This window comes from Lissotriton helveticus, chromosome 1_2 (assembly GCF_964261635.1).
Source record: "Lissotriton helveticus chromosome 1_2, aLisHel1.1, whole genome shotgun sequence".
In the NCBI taxonomy this organism is placed as follows: domain Eukaryota; kingdom Metazoa; phylum Chordata; class Amphibia; order Caudata; family Salamandridae; genus Lissotriton; species Lissotriton helveticus.
The window spans coordinates 339,186,307-339,205,239 of NC_136058.1; the positions used below are offsets into that span (position 1 = coordinate 339,186,307).

The 18,933-nt window shown below is 45.5% G+C and overlaps 38 non-coding genes across 38 annotated transcripts; 10 read left to right on the plus strand and 28 right to left on the minus strand.

Annotated features, from left to right (window-relative positions):
* Positions 1-258: 258 nt before the first annotated feature.
* Positions 259-330, minus strand: TRNAA-UGC (transfer RNA alanine (anticodon UGC)). The gene has a single exon. It is a non-coding gene; the product is annotated as a tRNA-Ala (tRNA).
* A 164-nt stretch (positions 331-494) lies between these two features.
* TRNAM-CAU (transfer RNA methionine (anticodon CAU)) lies at positions 495-567 on the plus strand. The gene has a single exon. It is a non-coding gene; the product is annotated as a tRNA-Met (tRNA).
* Positions 568-762: 195 nt separating this feature from the next.
* On the minus strand, positions 763-834 carry TRNAA-CGC (transfer RNA alanine (anticodon CGC)). The gene has a single exon. It is a non-coding gene; the product is annotated as a tRNA-Ala (tRNA).
* A 613-nt stretch (positions 835-1,447) lies between these two features.
* On the minus strand, positions 1,448-1,533 carry TRNAY-GUA (transfer RNA tyrosine (anticodon GUA)). Its single transcript is given in 2 exon segments — positions 1,448-1,483; positions 1,497-1,533. It is a non-coding gene; the product is annotated as a tRNA-Tyr (tRNA).
* A 756-nt stretch (positions 1,534-2,289) lies between these two features.
* On the minus strand, positions 2,290-2,361 carry TRNAA-UGC (transfer RNA alanine (anticodon UGC)). The gene has a single exon. It is a non-coding gene; the product is annotated as a tRNA-Ala (tRNA).
* Positions 2,362-2,525: 164 nt separating this feature from the next.
* Positions 2,526-2,598, plus strand: TRNAM-CAU (transfer RNA methionine (anticodon CAU)). Its single transcript has one exon. It is a non-coding gene; the product is annotated as a tRNA-Met (tRNA).
* Positions 2,599-2,793: 195 nt separating this feature from the next.
* On the minus strand, positions 2,794-2,865 carry TRNAA-CGC (transfer RNA alanine (anticodon CGC)). The gene has a single exon. It is a non-coding gene; the product is annotated as a tRNA-Ala (tRNA).
* A 613-nt stretch (positions 2,866-3,478) lies between these two features.
* On the minus strand, positions 3,479-3,564 carry TRNAY-GUA (transfer RNA tyrosine (anticodon GUA)). The gene is given in 2 exon segments: positions 3,479-3,514; positions 3,528-3,564. It is a non-coding gene; the product is annotated as a tRNA-Tyr (tRNA).
* Positions 3,565-4,320: 756 nt separating this feature from the next.
* On the minus strand, positions 4,321-4,392 carry TRNAA-UGC (transfer RNA alanine (anticodon UGC)). Its single transcript has one exon. It is a non-coding gene; the product is annotated as a tRNA-Ala (tRNA).
* A 164-nt stretch (positions 4,393-4,556) lies between these two features.
* Positions 4,557-4,629, plus strand: TRNAM-CAU (transfer RNA methionine (anticodon CAU)). Its single transcript has one exon. It is a non-coding gene; the product is annotated as a tRNA-Met (tRNA).
* Positions 4,630-4,824: 195 nt separating this feature from the next.
* TRNAA-CGC (transfer RNA alanine (anticodon CGC)) lies at positions 4,825-4,896 on the minus strand. Its single transcript has one exon. It is a non-coding gene; the product is annotated as a tRNA-Ala (tRNA).
* A 613-nt stretch (positions 4,897-5,509) lies between these two features.
* TRNAY-GUA (transfer RNA tyrosine (anticodon GUA)) lies at positions 5,510-5,595 on the minus strand. Its single transcript is given in 2 exon segments — positions 5,510-5,545; positions 5,559-5,595. It is a non-coding gene; the product is annotated as a tRNA-Tyr (tRNA).
* A 756-nt stretch (positions 5,596-6,351) lies between these two features.
* On the minus strand, positions 6,352-6,423 carry TRNAA-UGC (transfer RNA alanine (anticodon UGC)). Its single transcript has one exon. It is a non-coding gene; the product is annotated as a tRNA-Ala (tRNA).
* Positions 6,424-6,587: 164 nt separating this feature from the next.
* On the plus strand, positions 6,588-6,660 carry TRNAM-CAU (transfer RNA methionine (anticodon CAU)). The gene has a single exon. It is a non-coding gene; the product is annotated as a tRNA-Met (tRNA).
* Positions 6,661-6,855: 195 nt separating this feature from the next.
* Positions 6,856-6,927, minus strand: TRNAA-CGC (transfer RNA alanine (anticodon CGC)). Its single transcript has one exon. It is a non-coding gene; the product is annotated as a tRNA-Ala (tRNA).
* A 613-nt stretch (positions 6,928-7,540) lies between these two features.
* Positions 7,541-7,626, minus strand: TRNAY-GUA (transfer RNA tyrosine (anticodon GUA)). Its single transcript is given in 2 exon segments — positions 7,541-7,576; positions 7,590-7,626. It is a non-coding gene; the product is annotated as a tRNA-Tyr (tRNA).
* Positions 7,627-8,382: 756 nt separating this feature from the next.
* Positions 8,383-8,454, minus strand: TRNAA-UGC (transfer RNA alanine (anticodon UGC)). Its single transcript has one exon. It is a non-coding gene; the product is annotated as a tRNA-Ala (tRNA).
* A 164-nt stretch (positions 8,455-8,618) lies between these two features.
* TRNAM-CAU (transfer RNA methionine (anticodon CAU)) lies at positions 8,619-8,691 on the plus strand. Its single transcript has one exon. It is a non-coding gene; the product is annotated as a tRNA-Met (tRNA).
* A 195-nt stretch (positions 8,692-8,886) lies between these two features.
* TRNAA-CGC (transfer RNA alanine (anticodon CGC)) lies at positions 8,887-8,958 on the minus strand. The gene has a single exon. It is a non-coding gene; the product is annotated as a tRNA-Ala (tRNA).
* Positions 8,959-9,571: 613 nt separating this feature from the next.
* Positions 9,572-9,657, minus strand: TRNAY-GUA (transfer RNA tyrosine (anticodon GUA)). Its single transcript is given in 2 exon segments — positions 9,572-9,607; positions 9,621-9,657. It is a non-coding gene; the product is annotated as a tRNA-Tyr (tRNA).
* A 756-nt stretch (positions 9,658-10,413) lies between these two features.
* On the minus strand, positions 10,414-10,485 carry TRNAA-UGC (transfer RNA alanine (anticodon UGC)). The gene has a single exon. It is a non-coding gene; the product is annotated as a tRNA-Ala (tRNA).
* A 164-nt stretch (positions 10,486-10,649) lies between these two features.
* TRNAM-CAU (transfer RNA methionine (anticodon CAU)) lies at positions 10,650-10,722 on the plus strand. Its single transcript has one exon. It is a non-coding gene; the product is annotated as a tRNA-Met (tRNA).
* Positions 10,723-10,917: 195 nt separating this feature from the next.
* TRNAA-CGC (transfer RNA alanine (anticodon CGC)) lies at positions 10,918-10,989 on the minus strand. The gene has a single exon. It is a non-coding gene; the product is annotated as a tRNA-Ala (tRNA).
* A 613-nt stretch (positions 10,990-11,602) lies between these two features.
* TRNAY-GUA (transfer RNA tyrosine (anticodon GUA)) lies at positions 11,603-11,688 on the minus strand. Its single transcript is given in 2 exon segments — positions 11,603-11,638; positions 11,652-11,688. It is a non-coding gene; the product is annotated as a tRNA-Tyr (tRNA).
* Positions 11,689-12,444: 756 nt separating this feature from the next.
* TRNAA-UGC (transfer RNA alanine (anticodon UGC)) lies at positions 12,445-12,516 on the minus strand. Its single transcript has one exon. It is a non-coding gene; the product is annotated as a tRNA-Ala (tRNA).
* A 164-nt stretch (positions 12,517-12,680) lies between these two features.
* TRNAM-CAU (transfer RNA methionine (anticodon CAU)) lies at positions 12,681-12,753 on the plus strand. The gene has a single exon. It is a non-coding gene; the product is annotated as a tRNA-Met (tRNA).
* A 195-nt stretch (positions 12,754-12,948) lies between these two features.
* Positions 12,949-13,020, minus strand: TRNAA-CGC (transfer RNA alanine (anticodon CGC)). Its single transcript has one exon. It is a non-coding gene; the product is annotated as a tRNA-Ala (tRNA).
* A 613-nt stretch (positions 13,021-13,633) lies between these two features.
* On the minus strand, positions 13,634-13,719 carry TRNAY-GUA (transfer RNA tyrosine (anticodon GUA)). Its single transcript is given in 2 exon segments — positions 13,634-13,669; positions 13,683-13,719. It is a non-coding gene; the product is annotated as a tRNA-Tyr (tRNA).
* A 756-nt stretch (positions 13,720-14,475) lies between these two features.
* Positions 14,476-14,547, minus strand: TRNAA-UGC (transfer RNA alanine (anticodon UGC)). The gene has a single exon. It is a non-coding gene; the product is annotated as a tRNA-Ala (tRNA).
* Positions 14,548-14,711: 164 nt separating this feature from the next.
* On the plus strand, positions 14,712-14,784 carry TRNAM-CAU (transfer RNA methionine (anticodon CAU)). Its single transcript has one exon. It is a non-coding gene; the product is annotated as a tRNA-Met (tRNA).
* Positions 14,785-14,979: 195 nt separating this feature from the next.
* Positions 14,980-15,051, minus strand: TRNAA-CGC (transfer RNA alanine (anticodon CGC)). The gene has a single exon. It is a non-coding gene; the product is annotated as a tRNA-Ala (tRNA).
* A 613-nt stretch (positions 15,052-15,664) lies between these two features.
* TRNAY-GUA (transfer RNA tyrosine (anticodon GUA)) lies at positions 15,665-15,750 on the minus strand. The gene is given in 2 exon segments: positions 15,665-15,700; positions 15,714-15,750. It is a non-coding gene; the product is annotated as a tRNA-Tyr (tRNA).
* A 756-nt stretch (positions 15,751-16,506) lies between these two features.
* On the minus strand, positions 16,507-16,578 carry TRNAA-UGC (transfer RNA alanine (anticodon UGC)). The gene has a single exon. It is a non-coding gene; the product is annotated as a tRNA-Ala (tRNA).
* A 164-nt stretch (positions 16,579-16,742) lies between these two features.
* On the plus strand, positions 16,743-16,815 carry TRNAM-CAU (transfer RNA methionine (anticodon CAU)). The gene has a single exon. It is a non-coding gene; the product is annotated as a tRNA-Met (tRNA).
* A 195-nt stretch (positions 16,816-17,010) lies between these two features.
* TRNAA-CGC (transfer RNA alanine (anticodon CGC)) lies at positions 17,011-17,082 on the minus strand. The gene has a single exon. It is a non-coding gene; the product is annotated as a tRNA-Ala (tRNA).
* Positions 17,083-17,695: 613 nt separating this feature from the next.
* TRNAY-GUA (transfer RNA tyrosine (anticodon GUA)) lies at positions 17,696-17,781 on the minus strand. Its single transcript is given in 2 exon segments — positions 17,696-17,731; positions 17,745-17,781. It is a non-coding gene; the product is annotated as a tRNA-Tyr (tRNA).
* Positions 17,782-18,537: 756 nt separating this feature from the next.
* Positions 18,538-18,609, minus strand: TRNAA-UGC (transfer RNA alanine (anticodon UGC)). Its single transcript has one exon. It is a non-coding gene; the product is annotated as a tRNA-Ala (tRNA).
* Positions 18,610-18,773: 164 nt separating this feature from the next.
* On the plus strand, positions 18,774-18,846 carry TRNAM-CAU (transfer RNA methionine (anticodon CAU)). Its single transcript has one exon. It is a non-coding gene; the product is annotated as a tRNA-Met (tRNA).
* Positions 18,847-18,933: the final 87 nt, after the last annotated feature.

Here is an 18,933-nt window from a genome sequence, read left to right on the forward strand (position 1 = left end):
AAGATGGCTGCCACCGATTTCTATCCTAAATGTATTAAGATTGCCAAGATTAATCATCACTTTGATGGCTTAAACAAGTAAGATTCTTTGGTTCTATAAGCATCAAAAATGAGATAGCCCCATTTCATGGGGTTTTCCAAGGCACACGTCTCACAGTTTAAGTGGGGTTCGTATCCCAGTTGCATGACATATCTCTTCCTTAATACTGACAGCCAGCCTAGTTTTCTGCCAAAATCCAAGATAAGCATGGCAAAAGTCTGGAGATGCCGGGGATTGAACCCGGGGCCTCATACATGCAAAGCATGCGCTCTACCACTGAGCTACATCCCCTTGTATGCCAAGTTTTACTGTATGCATGGAAACCCTGAATGTAAGTGTCTGCCAAGTCAACCCACTTGACACTGCAGCATAAAGTCTCAGTCAGGAAAATCCTTAAGCCTCGCACCTGGATTATCTTCCTGGTCTATAGTCTTGTTTAGAGATGCTTGTGTGCAGCCTTCTTAGCGCAGTAGGCAGCGCGTCAGTCTCATAATCTGAAGGTCCTGAGTTCGATCCTCAGAGAGGGCATTTATTTCCTCCTTTTGGCAAGCAAAATTCTCAGATTTTCTTGAAAAGTGGAAACTATGCCTATTTCAAACAATATTTTTCAATGCAACCTATTTGAGTGGGGTTCTGACCCCCCAACTGCCTGAGAAACCTCAACTTTCCACAAGGTGGCAGGCTAGCCTTCTGGAAAAAGCCGAGATACAGAACAGCGACTCCTGGAGATGCCGGGGATTGAACCCGGGGCCTCATACATGCGAAGCATGCGCTCTACCACTGAGCTACATCCCCTCCACTGCCCTCTAAAGTTTTGCTGGATGCAAGGAGACTCTGGAGCCCACGGACTGCAAAGTCTCGATTTGAGACTAGAATGTAAAGTGTCAGGCATGAAATTGCCCACGCCTTACGTGAGGGCTGTCTTCATGGAGCATATACTTAGTGCAATCAGGGTTCGATTCTCCGGCAGGGCTTTTATTTGCTCAGTTTGGAATGCAAAACTTCTCAGGATTTCCCCAAATGTGTAAACTGTTGGTCTACTTTCCAGCTTGCTCAGCCTTTCGGGGGATGATTCCATTGGCTATGCCCTCTTGCCCATCGGTGGACACTCAAATTGAAGGCAAGTCACAGTGTGATTGGCTGCCAAGCAGCTACCGTGGTGCAATGCAATTGGAAGTCTGCCAAGGGCATACATGTACTAATGCAATGCTTTGGTAGCAGTTTTGATCAGCAGGTTTCCTTTACTGTTCTTCACGCCTCCCCTAGCGATGACTATGTCATCAATTCCCTTTGAAAGCAGATAGAGTACGCTTCTTTTCCAGTATTTATCGAAGCTCGGGGACTTTTTCATAATCAACGGAAGGTATTGTTGATTAACAGCAAAAGACATGGAAATGAAACCACAAAATCCTTCGAGCCGGATTTGAACCAGCGACCTAAGGATGCCCGAATTAATGCTACAGTCCTCCGCTCTACCAACTGAGCTATCGAAGGAGGGGTAGCAGAAGCTCATAGCACTGAAATTACCTCTCGCTCAAGAAAGGTTGTGGGGGGTGGGGACCAGGAGCAGACAGATGAAAATCATCAATATTAATCGCGGCTCCCTCTCAAAGCTACCACTTCTGAGAGCACACTGTGAGTTACGTCTTATCACCTCAAAGGAGGATTTCACACCAAAGTGGATGTTCCGTCTTGGCTTGGTGAAAAGCAGGGGCGCCGCAATGATGAATTTTACAGAAAGGAAAGGAACTTTGATACAAAGACCTTAGGAAGCATTGGTGGCAAATGGATGGAAGGCTTTAACCGTGAGAAAAATGACAGAAAGTTATGGGAGTCATTACCACGCACCCAGCTTCAAGAACATGCATTTTGGGTTCATTTTTGAAAGGAAAGAGAATGGAAAAATCAGTAGAGTAAAGGCAACATATTCAGTTTTTCTTGAAGCTACTGTAGAGAGTCTCTGGTTTAGAGGAAGAACCCTTACCAATGACCAAGATGGCTGCCACCGATTTCTATCCTAAATGTATTAAGATTGCCAAGATTAATCATCACTTTGATGGCTTAAACAAGTAAGATTCTTTGGTTCTATAAGCATCAAAAATGAGATAGCCCCATTTCATGGGGTTTTCCAAGGCACACGTCTCACAGTTTAAGTGGGGTTCGTATCCCAGTTGCATGACATATCTCTTCCTTAATACTGACAGCCAGCCTAGTTTTCTGCCAAAATCCAAGATAAGCATGGCAAAAGTCTGGAGATGCCGGGGATTGAACCCGGGGCCTCATACATGCAAAGCATGCGCTCTACCACTGAGCTACATCCCCTTGTATGCCAAGTTTTACTGTATGCATGGAAACCCTGAATGTAAGTGTCTGCCAAGTCAACCCACTTGACACTGCAGCATAAAGTCTCAGTCAGGAAAATCCTTAAGCCTCGCACCTGGATTATCTTCCTGGTCTATAGTCTTGTTTAGAGATGCTTGTGTGCAGCCTTCTTAGCGCAGTAGGCAGCGCGTCAGTCTCATAATCTGAAGGTCCTGAGTTCGATCCTCAGAGAGGGCATTTATTTCCTCCTTTTGGCAAGCAAAATTCTCAGATTTTCTTGAAAAGTGGAAACTATGCCTATTTCAAACAATATTTTTCAATGCAACCTATTTGAGTGGGGTTCTGACCCCCCAACTGCCTGAGAAACCTCAACTTTCCACAAGGTGGCAGGCTAGCCTTCTGGAAAAAGCCGAGATACAGAACAGCGACTCCTGGAGATGCCGGGGATTGAACCCGGGGCCTCATACATGCGAAGCATGCGCTCTACCACTGAGCTACATCCCCTCCACTGCCCTCTAAAGTTTTGCTGGATGCAAGGAGACTCTGGAGCCCACGGACTGCAAAGTCTCGATTTGAGACTAGAATGTAAAGTGTCAGGCATGAAATTGCCCACGCCTTACGTGAGGGCTGTCTTCATGGAGCATATACTTAGTGCAATCAGGGTTCGATTCTCCGGCAGGGCTTTTATTTGCTCAGTTTGGAATGCAAAACTTCTCAGGATTTCCCCAAATGTGTAAACTGTTGGTCTACTTTCCAGCTTGCTCAGCCTTTCGGGGGATGATTCCATTGGCTATGCCCTCTTGCCCATCGGTGGACACTCAAATTGAAGGCAAGTCACAGTGTGATTGGCTGCCAAGCAGCTACCGTGGTGCAATGCAATTGGAAGTCTGCCAAGGGCATACATGTACTAATGCAATGCTTTGGTAGCAGTTTTGATCAGCAGGTTTCCTTTACTGTTCTTCACGCCTCCCCTAGCGATGACTATGTCATCAATTCCCTTTGAAAGCAGATAGAGTACGCTTCTTTTCCAGTATTTATCGAAGCTCGGGGACTTTTTCATAATCAACGGAAGGTATTGTTGATTAACAGCAAAAGACATGGAAATGAAACCACAAAATCCTTCGAGCCGGATTTGAACCAGCGACCTAAGGATGCCCGAATTAATGCTACAGTCCTCCGCTCTACCAACTGAGCTATCGAAGGAGGGGTAGCAGAAGCTCATAGCACTGAAATTACCTCTCGCTCAAGAAAGGTTGTGGGGGGTGGGGACCAGGAGCAGACAGATGAAAATCATCAATATTAATCGCGGCTCCCTCTCAAAGCTACCACTTCTGAGAGCACACTGTGAGTTACGTCTTATCACCTCAAAGGAGGATTTCACACCAAAGTGGATGTTCCGTCTTGGCTTGGTGAAAAGCAGGGGCGCCGCAATGATGAATTTTACAGAAAGGAAAGGAACTTTGATACAAAGACCTTAGGAAGCATTGGTGGCAAATGGATGGAAGGCTTTAACCGTGAGAAAAATGACAGAAAGTTATGGGAGTCATTACCACGCACCCAGCTTCAAGAACATGCATTTTGGGTTCATTTTTGAAAGGAAAGAGAATGGAAAAATCAGTAGAGTAAAGGCAACATATTCAGTTTTTCTTGAAGCTACTGTAGAGAGTCTCTGGTTTAGAGGAAGAACCCTTACCAATGACCAAGATGGCTGCCACCGATTTCTATCCTAAATGTATTAAGATTGCCAAGATTAATCATCACTTTGATGGCTTAAACAAGTAAGATTCTTTGGTTCTATAAGCATCAAAAATGAGATAGCCCCATTTCATGGGGTTTTCCAAGGCACACGTCTCACAGTTTAAGTGGGGTTCGTATCCCAGTTGCATGACATATCTCTTCCTTAATACTGACAGCCAGCCTAGTTTTCTGCCAAAATCCAAGATAAGCATGGCAAAAGTCTGGAGATGCCGGGGATTGAACCCGGGGCCTCATACATGCAAAGCATGCGCTCTACCACTGAGCTACATCCCCTTGTATGCCAAGTTTTACTGTATGCATGGAAACCCTGAATGTAAGTGTCTGCCAAGTCAACCCACTTGACACTGCAGCATAAAGTCTCAGTCAGGAAAATCCTTAAGCCTCGCACCTGGATTATCTTCCTGGTCTATAGTCTTGTTTAGAGATGCTTGTGTGCAGCCTTCTTAGCGCAGTAGGCAGCGCGTCAGTCTCATAATCTGAAGGTCCTGAGTTCGATCCTCAGAGAGGGCATTTATTTCCTCCTTTTGGCAAGCAAAATTCTCAGATTTTCTTGAAAAGTGGAAACTATGCCTATTTCAAACAATATTTTTCAATGCAACCTATTTGAGTGGGGTTCTGACCCCCCAACTGCCTGAGAAACCTCAACTTTCCACAAGGTGGCAGGCTAGCCTTCTGGAAAAAGCCGAGATACAGAACAGCGACTCCTGGAGATGCCGGGGATTGAACCCGGGGCCTCATACATGCGAAGCATGCGCTCTACCACTGAGCTACATCCCCTCCACTGCCCTCTAAAGTTTTGCTGGATGCAAGGAGACTCTGGAGCCCACGGACTGCAAAGTCTCGATTTGAGACTAGAATGTAAAGTGTCAGGCATGAAATTGCCCACGCCTTACGTGAGGGCTGTCTTCATGGAGCATATACTTAGTGCAATCAGGGTTCGATTCTCCGGCAGGGCTTTTATTTGCTCAGTTTGGAATGCAAAACTTCTCAGGATTTCCCCAAATGTGTAAACTGTTGGTCTACTTTCCAGCTTGCTCAGCCTTTCGGGGGATGATTCCATTGGCTATGCCCTCTTGCCCATCGGTGGACACTCAAATTGAAGGCAAGTCACAGTGTGATTGGCTGCCAAGCAGCTACCGTGGTGCAATGCAATTGGAAGTCTGCCAAGGGCATACATGTACTAATGCAATGCTTTGGTAGCAGTTTTGATCAGCAGGTTTCCTTTACTGTTCTTCACGCCTCCCCTAGCGATGACTATGTCATCAATTCCCTTTGAAAGCAGATAGAGTACGCTTCTTTTCCAGTATTTATCGAAGCTCGGGGACTTTTTCATAATCAACGGAAGGTATTGTTGATTAACAGCAAAAGACATGGAAATGAAACCACAAAATCCTTCGAGCCGGATTTGAACCAGCGACCTAAGGATGCCCGAATTAATGCTACAGTCCTCCGCTCTACCAACTGAGCTATCGAAGGAGGGGTAGCAGAAGCTCATAGCACTGAAATTACCTCTCGCTCAAGAAAGGTTGTGGGGGGTGGGGACCAGGAGCAGACAGATGAAAATCATCAATATTAATCGCGGCTCCCTCTCAAAGCTACCACTTCTGAGAGCACACTGTGAGTTACGTCTTATCACCTCAAAGGAGGATTTCACACCAAAGTGGATGTTCCGTCTTGGCTTGGTGAAAAGCAGGGGCGCCGCAATGATGAATTTTACAGAAAGGAAAGGAACTTTGATACAAAGACCTTAGGAAGCATTGGTGGCAAATGGATGGAAGGCTTTAACCGTGAGAAAAATGACAGAAAGTTATGGGAGTCATTACCACGCACCCAGCTTCAAGAACATGCATTTTGGGTTCATTTTTGAAAGGAAAGAGAATGGAAAAATCAGTAGAGTAAAGGCAACATATTCAGTTTTTCTTGAAGCTACTGTAGAGAGTCTCTGGTTTAGAGGAAGAACCCTTACCAATGACCAAGATGGCTGCCACCGATTTCTATCCTAAATGTATTAAGATTGCCAAGATTAATCATCACTTTGATGGCTTAAACAAGTAAGATTCTTTGGTTCTATAAGCATCAAAAATGAGATAGCCCCATTTCATGGGGTTTTCCAAGGCACACGTCTCACAGTTTAAGTGGGGTTCGTATCCCAGTTGCATGACATATCTCTTCCTTAATACTGACAGCCAGCCTAGTTTTCTGCCAAAATCCAAGATAAGCATGGCAAAAGTCTGGAGATGCCGGGGATTGAACCCGGGGCCTCATACATGCAAAGCATGCGCTCTACCACTGAGCTACATCCCCTTGTATGCCAAGTTTTACTGTATGCATGGAAACCCTGAATGTAAGTGTCTGCCAAGTCAACCCACTTGACACTGCAGCATAAAGTCTCAGTCAGGAAAATCCTTAAGCCTCGCACCTGGATTATCTTCCTGGTCTATAGTCTTGTTTAGAGATGCTTGTGTGCAGCCTTCTTAGCGCAGTAGGCAGCGCGTCAGTCTCATAATCTGAAGGTCCTGAGTTCGATCCTCAGAGAGGGCATTTATTTCCTCCTTTTGGCAAGCAAAATTCTCAGATTTTCTTGAAAAGTGGAAACTATGCCTATTTCAAACAATATTTTTCAATGCAACCTATTTGAGTGGGGTTCTGACCCCCCAACTGCCTGAGAAACCTCAACTTTCCACAAGGTGGCAGGCTAGCCTTCTGGAAAAAGCCGAGATACAGAACAGCGACTCCTGGAGATGCCGGGGATTGAACCCGGGGCCTCATACATGCGAAGCATGCGCTCTACCACTGAGCTACATCCCCTCCACTGCCCTCTAAAGTTTTGCTGGATGCAAGGAGACTCTGGAGCCCACGGACTGCAAAGTCTCGATTTGAGACTAGAATGTAAAGTGTCAGGCATGAAATTGCCCACGCCTTACGTGAGGGCTGTCTTCATGGAGCATATACTTAGTGCAATCAGGGTTCGATTCTCCGGCAGGGCTTTTATTTGCTCAGTTTGGAATGCAAAACTTCTCAGGATTTCCCCAAATGTGTAAACTGTTGGTCTACTTTCCAGCTTGCTCAGCCTTTCGGGGGATGATTCCATTGGCTATGCCCTCTTGCCCATCGGTGGACACTCAAATTGAAGGCAAGTCACAGTGTGATTGGCTGCCAAGCAGCTACCGTGGTGCAATGCAATTGGAAGTCTGCCAAGGGCATACATGTACTAATGCAATGCTTTGGTAGCAGTTTTGATCAGCAGGTTTCCTTTACTGTTCTTCACGCCTCCCCTAGCGATGACTATGTCATCAATTCCCTTTGAAAGCAGATAGAGTACGCTTCTTTTCCAGTATTTATCGAAGCTCGGGGACTTTTTCATAATCAACGGAAGGTATTGTTGATTAACAGCAAAAGACATGGAAATGAAACCACAAAATCCTTCGAGCCGGATTTGAACCAGCGACCTAAGGATGCCCGAATTAATGCTACAGTCCTCCGCTCTACCAACTGAGCTATCGAAGGAGGGGTAGCAGAAGCTCATAGCACTGAAATTACCTCTCGCTCAAGAAAGGTTGTGGGGGGTGGGGACCAGGAGCAGACAGATGAAAATCATCAATATTAATCGCGGCTCCCTCTCAAAGCTACCACTTCTGAGAGCACACTGTGAGTTACGTCTTATCACCTCAAAGGAGGATTTCACACCAAAGTGGATGTTCCGTCTTGGCTTGGTGAAAAGCAGGGGCGCCGCAATGATGAATTTTACAGAAAGGAAAGGAACTTTGATACAAAGACCTTAGGAAGCATTGGTGGCAAATGGATGGAAGGCTTTAACCGTGAGAAAAATGACAGAAAGTTATGGGAGTCATTACCACGCACCCAGCTTCAAGAACATGCATTTTGGGTTCATTTTTGAAAGGAAAGAGAATGGAAAAATCAGTAGAGTAAAGGCAACATATTCAGTTTTTCTTGAAGCTACTGTAGAGAGTCTCTGGTTTAGAGGAAGAACCCTTACCAATGACCAAGATGGCTGCCACCGATTTCTATCCTAAATGTATTAAGATTGCCAAGATTAATCATCACTTTGATGGCTTAAACAAGTAAGATTCTTTGGTTCTATAAGCATCAAAAATGAGATAGCCCCATTTCATGGGGTTTTCCAAGGCACACGTCTCACAGTTTAAGTGGGGTTCGTATCCCAGTTGCATGACATATCTCTTCCTTAATACTGACAGCCAGCCTAGTTTTCTGCCAAAATCCAAGATAAGCATGGCAAAAGTCTGGAGATGCCGGGGATTGAACCCGGGGCCTCATACATGCAAAGCATGCGCTCTACCACTGAGCTACATCCCCTTGTATGCCAAGTTTTACTGTATGCATGGAAACCCTGAATGTAAGTGTCTGCCAAGTCAACCCACTTGACACTGCAGCATAAAGTCTCAGTCAGGAAAATCCTTAAGCCTCGCACCTGGATTATCTTCCTGGTCTATAGTCTTGTTTAGAGATGCTTGTGTGCAGCCTTCTTAGCGCAGTAGGCAGCGCGTCAGTCTCATAATCTGAAGGTCCTGAGTTCGATCCTCAGAGAGGGCATTTATTTCCTCCTTTTGGCAAGCAAAATTCTCAGATTTTCTTGAAAAGTGGAAACTATGCCTATTTCAAACAATATTTTTCAATGCAACCTATTTGAGTGGGGTTCTGACCCCCCAACTGCCTGAGAAACCTCAACTTTCCACAAGGTGGCAGGCTAGCCTTCTGGAAAAAGCCGAGATACAGAACAGCGACTCCTGGAGATGCCGGGGATTGAACCCGGGGCCTCATACATGCGAAGCATGCGCTCTACCACTGAGCTACATCCCCTCCACTGCCCTCTAAAGTTTTGCTGGATGCAAGGAGACTCTGGAGCCCACGGACTGCAAAGTCTCGATTTGAGACTAGAATGTAAAGTGTCAGGCATGAAATTGCCCACGCCTTACGTGAGGGCTGTCTTCATGGAGCATATACTTAGTGCAATCAGGGTTCGATTCTCCGGCAGGGCTTTTATTTGCTCAGTTTGGAATGCAAAACTTCTCAGGATTTCCCCAAATGTGTAAACTGTTGGTCTACTTTCCAGCTTGCTCAGCCTTTCGGGGGATGATTCCATTGGCTATGCCCTCTTGCCCATCGGTGGACACTCAAATTGAAGGCAAGTCACAGTGTGATTGGCTGCCAAGCAGCTACCGTGGTGCAATGCAATTGGAAGTCTGCCAAGGGCATACATGTACTAATGCAATGCTTTGGTAGCAGTTTTGATCAGCAGGTTTCCTTTACTGTTCTTCACGCCTCCCCTAGCGATGACTATGTCATCAATTCCCTTTGAAAGCAGATAGAGTACGCTTCTTTTCCAGTATTTATCGAAGCTCGGGGACTTTTTCATAATCAACGGAAGGTATTGTTGATTAACAGCAAAAGACATGGAAATGAAACCACAAAATCCTTCGAGCCGGATTTGAACCAGCGACCTAAGGATGCCCGAATTAATGCTACAGTCCTCCGCTCTACCAACTGAGCTATCGAAGGAGGGGTAGCAGAAGCTCATAGCACTGAAATTACCTCTCGCTCAAGAAAGGTTGTGGGGGGTGGGGACCAGGAGCAGACAGATGAAAATCATCAATATTAATCGCGGCTCCCTCTCAAAGCTACCACTTCTGAGAGCACACTGTGAGTTACGTCTTATCACCTCAAAGGAGGATTTCACACCAAAGTGGATGTTCCGTCTTGGCTTGGTGAAAAGCAGGGGCGCCGCAATGATGAATTTTACAGAAAGGAAAGGAACTTTGATACAAAGACCTTAGGAAGCATTGGTGGCAAATGGATGGAAGGCTTTAACCGTGAGAAAAATGACAGAAAGTTATGGGAGTCATTACCACGCACCCAGCTTCAAGAACATGCATTTTGGGTTCATTTTTGAAAGGAAAGAGAATGGAAAAATCAGTAGAGTAAAGGCAACATATTCAGTTTTTCTTGAAGCTACTGTAGAGAGTCTCTGGTTTAGAGGAAGAACCCTTACCAATGACCAAGATGGCTGCCACCGATTTCTATCCTAAATGTATTAAGATTGCCAAGATTAATCATCACTTTGATGGCTTAAACAAGTAAGATTCTTTGGTTCTATAAGCATCAAAAATGAGATAGCCCCATTTCATGGGGTTTTCCAAGGCACACGTCTCACAGTTTAAGTGGGGTTCGTATCCCAGTTGCATGACATATCTCTTCCTTAATACTGACAGCCAGCCTAGTTTTCTGCCAAAATCCAAGATAAGCATGGCAAAAGTCTGGAGATGCCGGGGATTGAACCCGGGGCCTCATACATGCAAAGCATGCGCTCTACCACTGAGCTACATCCCCTTGTATGCCAAGTTTTACTGTATGCATGGAAACCCTGAATGTAAGTGTCTGCCAAGTCAACCCACTTGACACTGCAGCATAAAGTCTCAGTCAGGAAAATCCTTAAGCCTCGCACCTGGATTATCTTCCTGGTCTATAGTCTTGTTTAGAGATGCTTGTGTGCAGCCTTCTTAGCGCAGTAGGCAGCGCGTCAGTCTCATAATCTGAAGGTCCTGAGTTCGATCCTCAGAGAGGGCATTTATTTCCTCCTTTTGGCAAGCAAAATTCTCAGATTTTCTTGAAAAGTGGAAACTATGCCTATTTCAAACAATATTTTTCAATGCAACCTATTTGAGTGGGGTTCTGACCCCCCAACTGCCTGAGAAACCTCAACTTTCCACAAGGTGGCAGGCTAGCCTTCTGGAAAAAGCCGAGATACAGAACAGCGACTCCTGGAGATGCCGGGGATTGAACCCGGGGCCTCATACATGCGAAGCATGCGCTCTACCACTGAGCTACATCCCCTCCACTGCCCTCTAAAGTTTTGCTGGATGCAAGGAGACTCTGGAGCCCACGGACTGCAAAGTCTCGATTTGAGACTAGAATGTAAAGTGTCAGGCATGAAATTGCCCACGCCTTACGTGAGGGCTGTCTTCATGGAGCATATACTTAGTGCAATCAGGGTTCGATTCTCCGGCAGGGCTTTTATTTGCTCAGTTTGGAATGCAAAACTTCTCAGGATTTCCCCAAATGTGTAAACTGTTGGTCTACTTTCCAGCTTGCTCAGCCTTTCGGGGGATGATTCCATTGGCTATGCCCTCTTGCCCATCGGTGGACACTCAAATTGAAGGCAAGTCACAGTGTGATTGGCTGCCAAGCAGCTACCGTGGTGCAATGCAATTGGAAGTCTGCCAAGGGCATACATGTACTAATGCAATGCTTTGGTAGCAGTTTTGATCAGCAGGTTTCCTTTACTGTTCTTCACGCCTCCCCTAGCGATGACTATGTCATCAATTCCCTTTGAAAGCAGATAGAGTACGCTTCTTTTCCAGTATTTATCGAAGCTCGGGGACTTTTTCATAATCAACGGAAGGTATTGTTGATTAACAGCAAAAGACATGGAAATGAAACCACAAAATCCTTCGAGCCGGATTTGAACCAGCGACCTAAGGATGCCCGAATTAATGCTACAGTCCTCCGCTCTACCAACTGAGCTATCGAAGGAGGGGTAGCAGAAGCTCATAGCACTGAAATTACCTCTCGCTCAAGAAAGGTTGTGGGGGGTGGGGACCAGGAGCAGACAGATGAAAATCATCAATATTAATCGCGGCTCCCTCTCAAAGCTACCACTTCTGAGAGCACACTGTGAGTTACGTCTTATCACCTCAAAGGAGGATTTCACACCAAAGTGGATGTTCCGTCTTGGCTTGGTGAAAAGCAGGGGCGCCGCAATGATGAATTTTACAGAAAGGAAAGGAACTTTGATACAAAGACCTTAGGAAGCATTGGTGGCAAATGGATGGAAGGCTTTAACCGTGAGAAAAATGACAGAAAGTTATGGGAGTCATTACCACGCACCCAGCTTCAAGAACATGCATTTTGGGTTCATTTTTGAAAGGAAAGAGAATGGAAAAATCAGTAGAGTAAAGGCAACATATTCAGTTTTTCTTGAAGCTACTGTAGAGAGTCTCTGGTTTAGAGGAAGAACCCTTACCAATGACCAAGATGGCTGCCACCGATTTCTATCCTAAATGTATTAAGATTGCCAAGATTAATCATCACTTTGATGGCTTAAACAAGTAAGATTCTTTGGTTCTATAAGCATCAAAAATGAGATAGCCCCATTTCATGGGGTTTTCCAAGGCACACGTCTCACAGTTTAAGTGGGGTTCGTATCCCAGTTGCATGACATATCTCTTCCTTAATACTGACAGCCAGCCTAGTTTTCTGCCAAAATCCAAGATAAGCATGGCAAAAGTCTGGAGATGCCGGGGATTGAACCCGGGGCCTCATACATGCAAAGCATGCGCTCTACCACTGAGCTACATCCCCTTGTATGCCAAGTTTTACTGTATGCATGGAAACCCTGAATGTAAGTGTCTGCCAAGTCAACCCACTTGACACTGCAGCATAAAGTCTCAGTCAGGAAAATCCTTAAGCCTCGCACCTGGATTATCTTCCTGGTCTATAGTCTTGTTTAGAGATGCTTGTGTGCAGCCTTCTTAGCGCAGTAGGCAGCGCGTCAGTCTCATAATCTGAAGGTCCTGAGTTCGATCCTCAGAGAGGGCATTTATTTCCTCCTTTTGGCAAGCAAAATTCTCAGATTTTCTTGAAAAGTGGAAACTATGCCTATTTCAAACAATATTTTTCAATGCAACCTATTTGAGTGGGGTTCTGACCCCCCAACTGCCTGAGAAACCTCAACTTTCCACAAGGTGGCAGGCTAGCCTTCTGGAAAAAGCCGAGATACAGAACAGCGACTCCTGGAGATGCCGGGGATTGAACCCGGGGCCTCATACATGCGAAGCATGCGCTCTACCACTGAGCTACATCCCCTCCACTGCCCTCTAAAGTTTTGCTGGATGCAAGGAGACTCTGGAGCCCACGGACTGCAAAGTCTCGATTTGAGACTAGAATGTAAAGTGTCAGGCATGAAATTGCCCACGCCTTACGTGAGGGCTGTCTTCATGGAGCATATACTTAGTGCAATCAGGGTTCGATTCTCCGGCAGGGCTTTTATTTGCTCAGTTTGGAATGCAAAACTTCTCAGGATTTCCCCAAATGTGTAAACTGTTGGTCTACTTTCCAGCTTGCTCAGCCTTTCGGGGGATGATTCCATTGGCTATGCCCTCTTGCCCATCGGTGGACACTCAAATTGAAGGCAAGTCACAGTGTGATTGGCTGCCAAGCAGCTACCGTGGTGCAATGCAATTGGAAGTCTGCCAAGGGCATACATGTACTAATGCAATGCTTTGGTAGCAGTTTTGATCAGCAGGTTTCCTTTACTGTTCTTCACGCCTCCCCTAGCGATGACTATGTCATCAATTCCCTTTGAAAGCAGATAGAGTACGCTTCTTTTCCAGTATTTATCGAAGCTCGGGGACTTTTTCATAATCAACGGAAGGTATTGTTGATTAACAGCAAAAGACATGGAAATGAAACCACAAAATCCTTCGAGCCGGATTTGAACCAGCGACCTAAGGATGCCCGAATTAATGCTACAGTCCTCCGCTCTACCAACTGAGCTATCGAAGGAGGGGTAGCAGAAGCTCATAGCACTGAAATTACCTCTCGCTCAAGAAAGGTTGTGGGGGGTGGGGACCAGGAGCAGACAGATGAAAATCATCAATATTAATCGCGGCTCCCTCTCAAAGCTACCACTTCTGAGAGCACACTGTGAGTTACGTCTTATCACCTCAAAGGAGGATTTCACACCAAAGTGGATGTTCCGTCTTGGCTTGGTGAAAAGCAGGGGCGCCGCAATGATGAATTTTACAGAAAGGAAAGGAACTTTGATACAAAGACCTTAGGAAGCATTGGTGGCAAATGGATGGAAGGCTTTAACCGTGAGAAAAATGACAGAAAGTTATGGGAGTCATTACCACGCACCCAGCTTCAAGAACATGCATTTTGGGTTCATTTTTGAAAGGAAAGAGAATGGAAAAATCAGTAGAGTAAAGGCAACATATTCAGTTTTTCTTGAAGCTACTGTAGAGAGTCTCTGGTTTAGAGGAAGAACCCTTACCAATGACCAAGATGGCTGCCACCGATTTCTATCCTAAATGTATTAAGATTGCCAAGATTAATCATCACTTTGATGGCTTAAACAAGTAAGATTCTTTGGTTCTATAAGCATCAAAAATGAGATAGCCCCATTTCATGGGGTTTTCCAAGGCACACGTCTCACAGTTTAAGTGGGGTTCGTATCCCAGTTGCATGACATATCTCTTCCTTAATACTGACAGCCAGCCTAGTTTTCTGCCAAAATCCAAGATAAGCATGGCAAAAGTCTGGAGATGCCGGGGATTGAACCCGGGGCCTCATACATGCAAAGCATGCGCTCTACCACTGAGCTACATCCCCTTGTATGCCAAGTTTTACTGTATGCATGGAAACCCTGAATGTAAGTGTCTGCCAAGTCAACCCACTTGACACTGCAGCATAAAGTCTCAGTCAGGAAAATCCTTAAGCCTCGCACCTGGATTATCTTCCTGGTCTATAGTCTTGTTTAGAGATGCTTGTGTGCAGCCTTCTTAGCGCAGTAGGCAGCGCGTCAGTCTCATAATCTGAAGGTCCTGAGTTCGATCCTCAGAGAGGGCATTTATTTCCTCCTTTTGGCAAGCAAAATTCTCAGATTTTCTTGAAAAGTGGAAACTATGCCTATTTCAAACAATATTTTTCAATGCAACCTATTTGAGTGGGGTTCTGACCCCCCAACTGCCTGAGAAACCTCAACTTTCCACAAGGTGGCAGGCTAGCCTTCTGGAAAAAGCCGAGATACAGAACAGCGACTCCTGGAGATGCCGGGGATTGAACCCGGGGCCTCATACATGCGAAGCATGCGCTCTACCACTGAGCTACATCCCCTCCACTGCCCTCTAAAGTTTTGCTGGATGCAAGGAGACTCTGGAGCCCACGGACTGCAAAGTCTCGATTTGAGACTAGAATGTAAAGTGTCAGGCATGAAATTGCCCACGCCTTACGTGAGGGCTGTCTTCATGGAGCATATACTTAGTGCAATCAGGGTTCGATTCTCCGGCAGGGCTTTTATTTGCTCAGTTTGGAATGCAAAACTTCTCAGGATTTCCCCAAATGTGTAAACTGTTGGTCTACTTTCCAGCTTGCTCAGCCTTTCGGGGGATGATTCCATTGGCTATGCCCTCTTGCCCATCGGTGGACACTCAAATTGAAGGCAAGTCACAGTGTGATTGGCTGCCAAGCAGCTACCGTGGTGCAATGCAATTGGAAGTCTGCCAAGGGCATACATGTACTAATGCAATGCTTTGGTAGCAGTTTTGATCAGCAGGTTTCCTTTACTGTTCTTCACGCCTCCCCTAGCGATGACTATGTCATCAATTCCCTTTGAAAGCAGATAGAGTACGCTTCTTTTCCAGTATTTATCGAAGCTCGGGGACTTTTTCATAATCAACGGAAGGTATTGTTGATTAACAGCAAAAGACATGGAAATGAAACCACAAAATCCTTCGAGCCGGATTTGAACCAGCGACCTAAGGATGCCCGAATTAATGCTACAGTCCTCCGCTCTACCAACTGAGCTATCGAAGGAGGGGTAGCAGAAGCTCATAGCACTGAAATTACCTCTCGCTCAAGAAAGGTTGTGGGGGGTGGGGACCAGGAGCAGACAGATGAAAATCATCAATATTAATCGCGGCTCCCTCTCAAAGCTACCACTTCTGAGAGCACACTGTGAGTTACGTCTTATCACCTCAAAGGAGGATTTCACACCAAAGTGGATGTTCCGTCTTGGCTTGGTGAAAAGCAGGGGCGCCGCAATGATGAATTTTACAGAAAGGAAAGGAACTTTGATACAAAGACCTTAGGAAGCATTGGTGGCAAATGGATGGAAGGCTTTAACCGTGAGAAAAATGACAGAAAGTTATGGGAGTCATTACCACGCACCCAGCTTCAAGAACATGCATTTTGGGTTCATTTTTGAAAGGAAAGAGAATGGAAAAATCAGTAGAGTAAAGGCAACATATTCAGTTTTTCTTGAAGCTACTGTAGAGAGTCTCTGGTTTAGAGGAAGAACCCTTACCAATGACCAAGATGGCTGCCACCGATTTCTATCCTAAATGTATTAAGATTGCCAAGATTAATCATCACTTTGATGGCTTAAACAAGTAAGATTCTTTGGTTCTATAAGCATCAAAAATGAGATAGCCCCATTTCATGGGGTTTTCCAAGGCACACGTCTCACAGTTTAAGTGGGGTTCGTATCCCAGTTGCATGACATATCTCTTCCTTAATACTGACAGCCAGCCTAGTTTTCTGCCAAAATCCAAGATAAGCATGGCAAAAGTCTGGAGATGCCGGGGATTGAACCCGGGGCCTCATACATGCAAAGCATGCGCTCTACCACTGAGCTACATCCCCTTGTATGCCAAGTTTTACTGTATGCATGGAAACCCTGAATGTAAGTGTCTGCCAAGTCAACCCACTTGACACTGCAGCATAAAGTCTCAGTCAGGAAAATCCTTAAGCCTCGCACCTGGATTATCTTCCTGGTCTATAGTCTTGTTTAGAGATGCTTGTGTGCAGCCTTCTTAGCGCAGTAGGCAGCGCGTCAGTCTCATAATCTGAAGGTCCTGAGTTCGATCCTCAGAGAGGGCATTTATTTCCTCCTTTTGGCAAGCAAAATTCTCAGATTTTCTTGAAAAGTGGAAACTATGCCTATTTCAAACAATATTTTTCAATGCAACCTATTTGAGTGGGGTTCTGACCCCCCAACTGCCTGAGAAACCTCAACTTTCCACAAGGTGGCAGGCTAGCCTTCTGGAAAAAGCCGAGATACAGAACAGCGACTCCTGGAGATGCCGGGGATTGAACCCGGGGCCTCATACATGCGAAGCATGCGCTCTACCACTGAGCTACATCCCCTCCACTGCCCTCTAAAGTTTTGCTGGATGCAAGGAGACTCTGGAGCCCACGGACTGCAAAGTCTCGATTTGAGACTAGAATGTAAAGTGTCAGGCATGAAATTGCCCACGCCTTACGTGAGGGCTGTCTTCATGGAGCATATACTTAGTGCAATCAGGGTTCGATTCTCCGGCAGGGCTTTTATTTGCTCAGTTTGGAATGCAAAACTTCTCAGGATTTCCCCAAATGTGTAAACTGTTGGTCTACTTTCCAGCTTGCTCAGCCTTTCGGGGGATGATTCCATTGGCTATGCCCTCTTGCCCATCGGTGGACACTCAAATTGAAGGCAAGTCACAGTGTGATTGGCTGCCAAGCAGCTACCGTGGTGCAATGCAATTGGAAGTCTGCCAAGGGCATACATGTACTAATGCAATGCTTTGGTAGCAGTTTTGATCAGCAGGTTTCCTTTACTGTTCTTCACGCCTCCCCTAGCGATGACTATGTCATCAATTCCCTTTGAAAGCAGATAGAGTACGCTTCTTTTCCAGTATTTATCGAAGCTCGGGGACTTTTTCATAATCAACGGAAGGTATTGTTGATTAACAGCAAAAGACATGGAAATGAAACCACAAAATCCTTCGAGCCGGATTTGAACCAGCGACCTAAGGATGCCCGAATTAATGCTACAGTCCTCCGCTCTACCAACTGAGCTATCGAAGGAGGGGTAGCAGAAGCTCATAGCACTGAAATTACCTCTCGCTCAAGAAAGGTTGTGGGGGGTGGGGACCAGGAGCAGACAGATGAAAATCATCAATATTAATCGCGGCTCCCTCTCAAAGCTACCACTTCTGAGAGCACACTGTGAGTTACGTCTTATCACCTCAAAGGAGGATTTCACACCAAAGTGGATGTTCCGTCTTGGCTTGGTGAAAAGCAGGGGCGCCGCAATGATGAATTTTACAGAAAGGAAAGGAACTTTGATACAAAGACCTTAGGAAGCATTGGTGGCAAATGGATGGAAGGCTTTAACCGTGAGAAAAATGACAGAAAGTTATGGGAGTCATTACCACGCACCCAGCTTCAAGAACATGCATTTTGGGTTCATTTTTGAAAGGAAAGAGAATGGAAAAATCAGTAGAGTAAAGGCAACATATTCAGTTTTTCTTGAAGCTACTGTAGAGAGTCTCTGGTTTAGAGGAAGAACCCTTACCAATGACCAAGATGGCTGCCACCGATTTCTATCCTAAATGTATTAAGATTGCCAAGATTAATCATCACTTTGATGGCTTAAACAAGTAAGATTCTTTGGTTCTATAAGCATCAAAAATGAGATAGCCCCATTTCATGGGGTTTTCCAAGGCACACGTCTCACAGTTTAAGTGGGGTTCGTATCCCAGTTGCATGACATATCTCTTCCTTAATACTGACAGCCAGCCTAGTTTTCTGCCAAAATCCAAGATAAGCATGGCAAAAGTCTGGAGATGCCGGGGATTGAACCCGGGGCCTCATACATGCAAAGCATGCGCTCTACCACTGAGCTACATCCCCTTGTATGCCAAGTTTTACTGTATGCATGGAAACCCTGAATGTAAGTGTCTGCCAAGTCAACCCACTTGACACTGCAGCATAAAGTCTCAGTCAGGAAAATCCTTAAGCCTCGCACCTGGATTATCTTCCTGGTCTATAGTCTTGTTTAGAGATGCTTGTGTGCAGCCTTCTTAGCGCAGTAGGCAGCGCGTCAGTCTCATAATCTGAAGGTCCTGAGTTCGATCCTCAGAGAGGGCATTTATTTCCTCCTTTTGGCAAGCAAAATTCTCAGATTTTCTTGAAAAGTGGAAACTATGCCTATTTCAAACAATATTTTTCAATGCA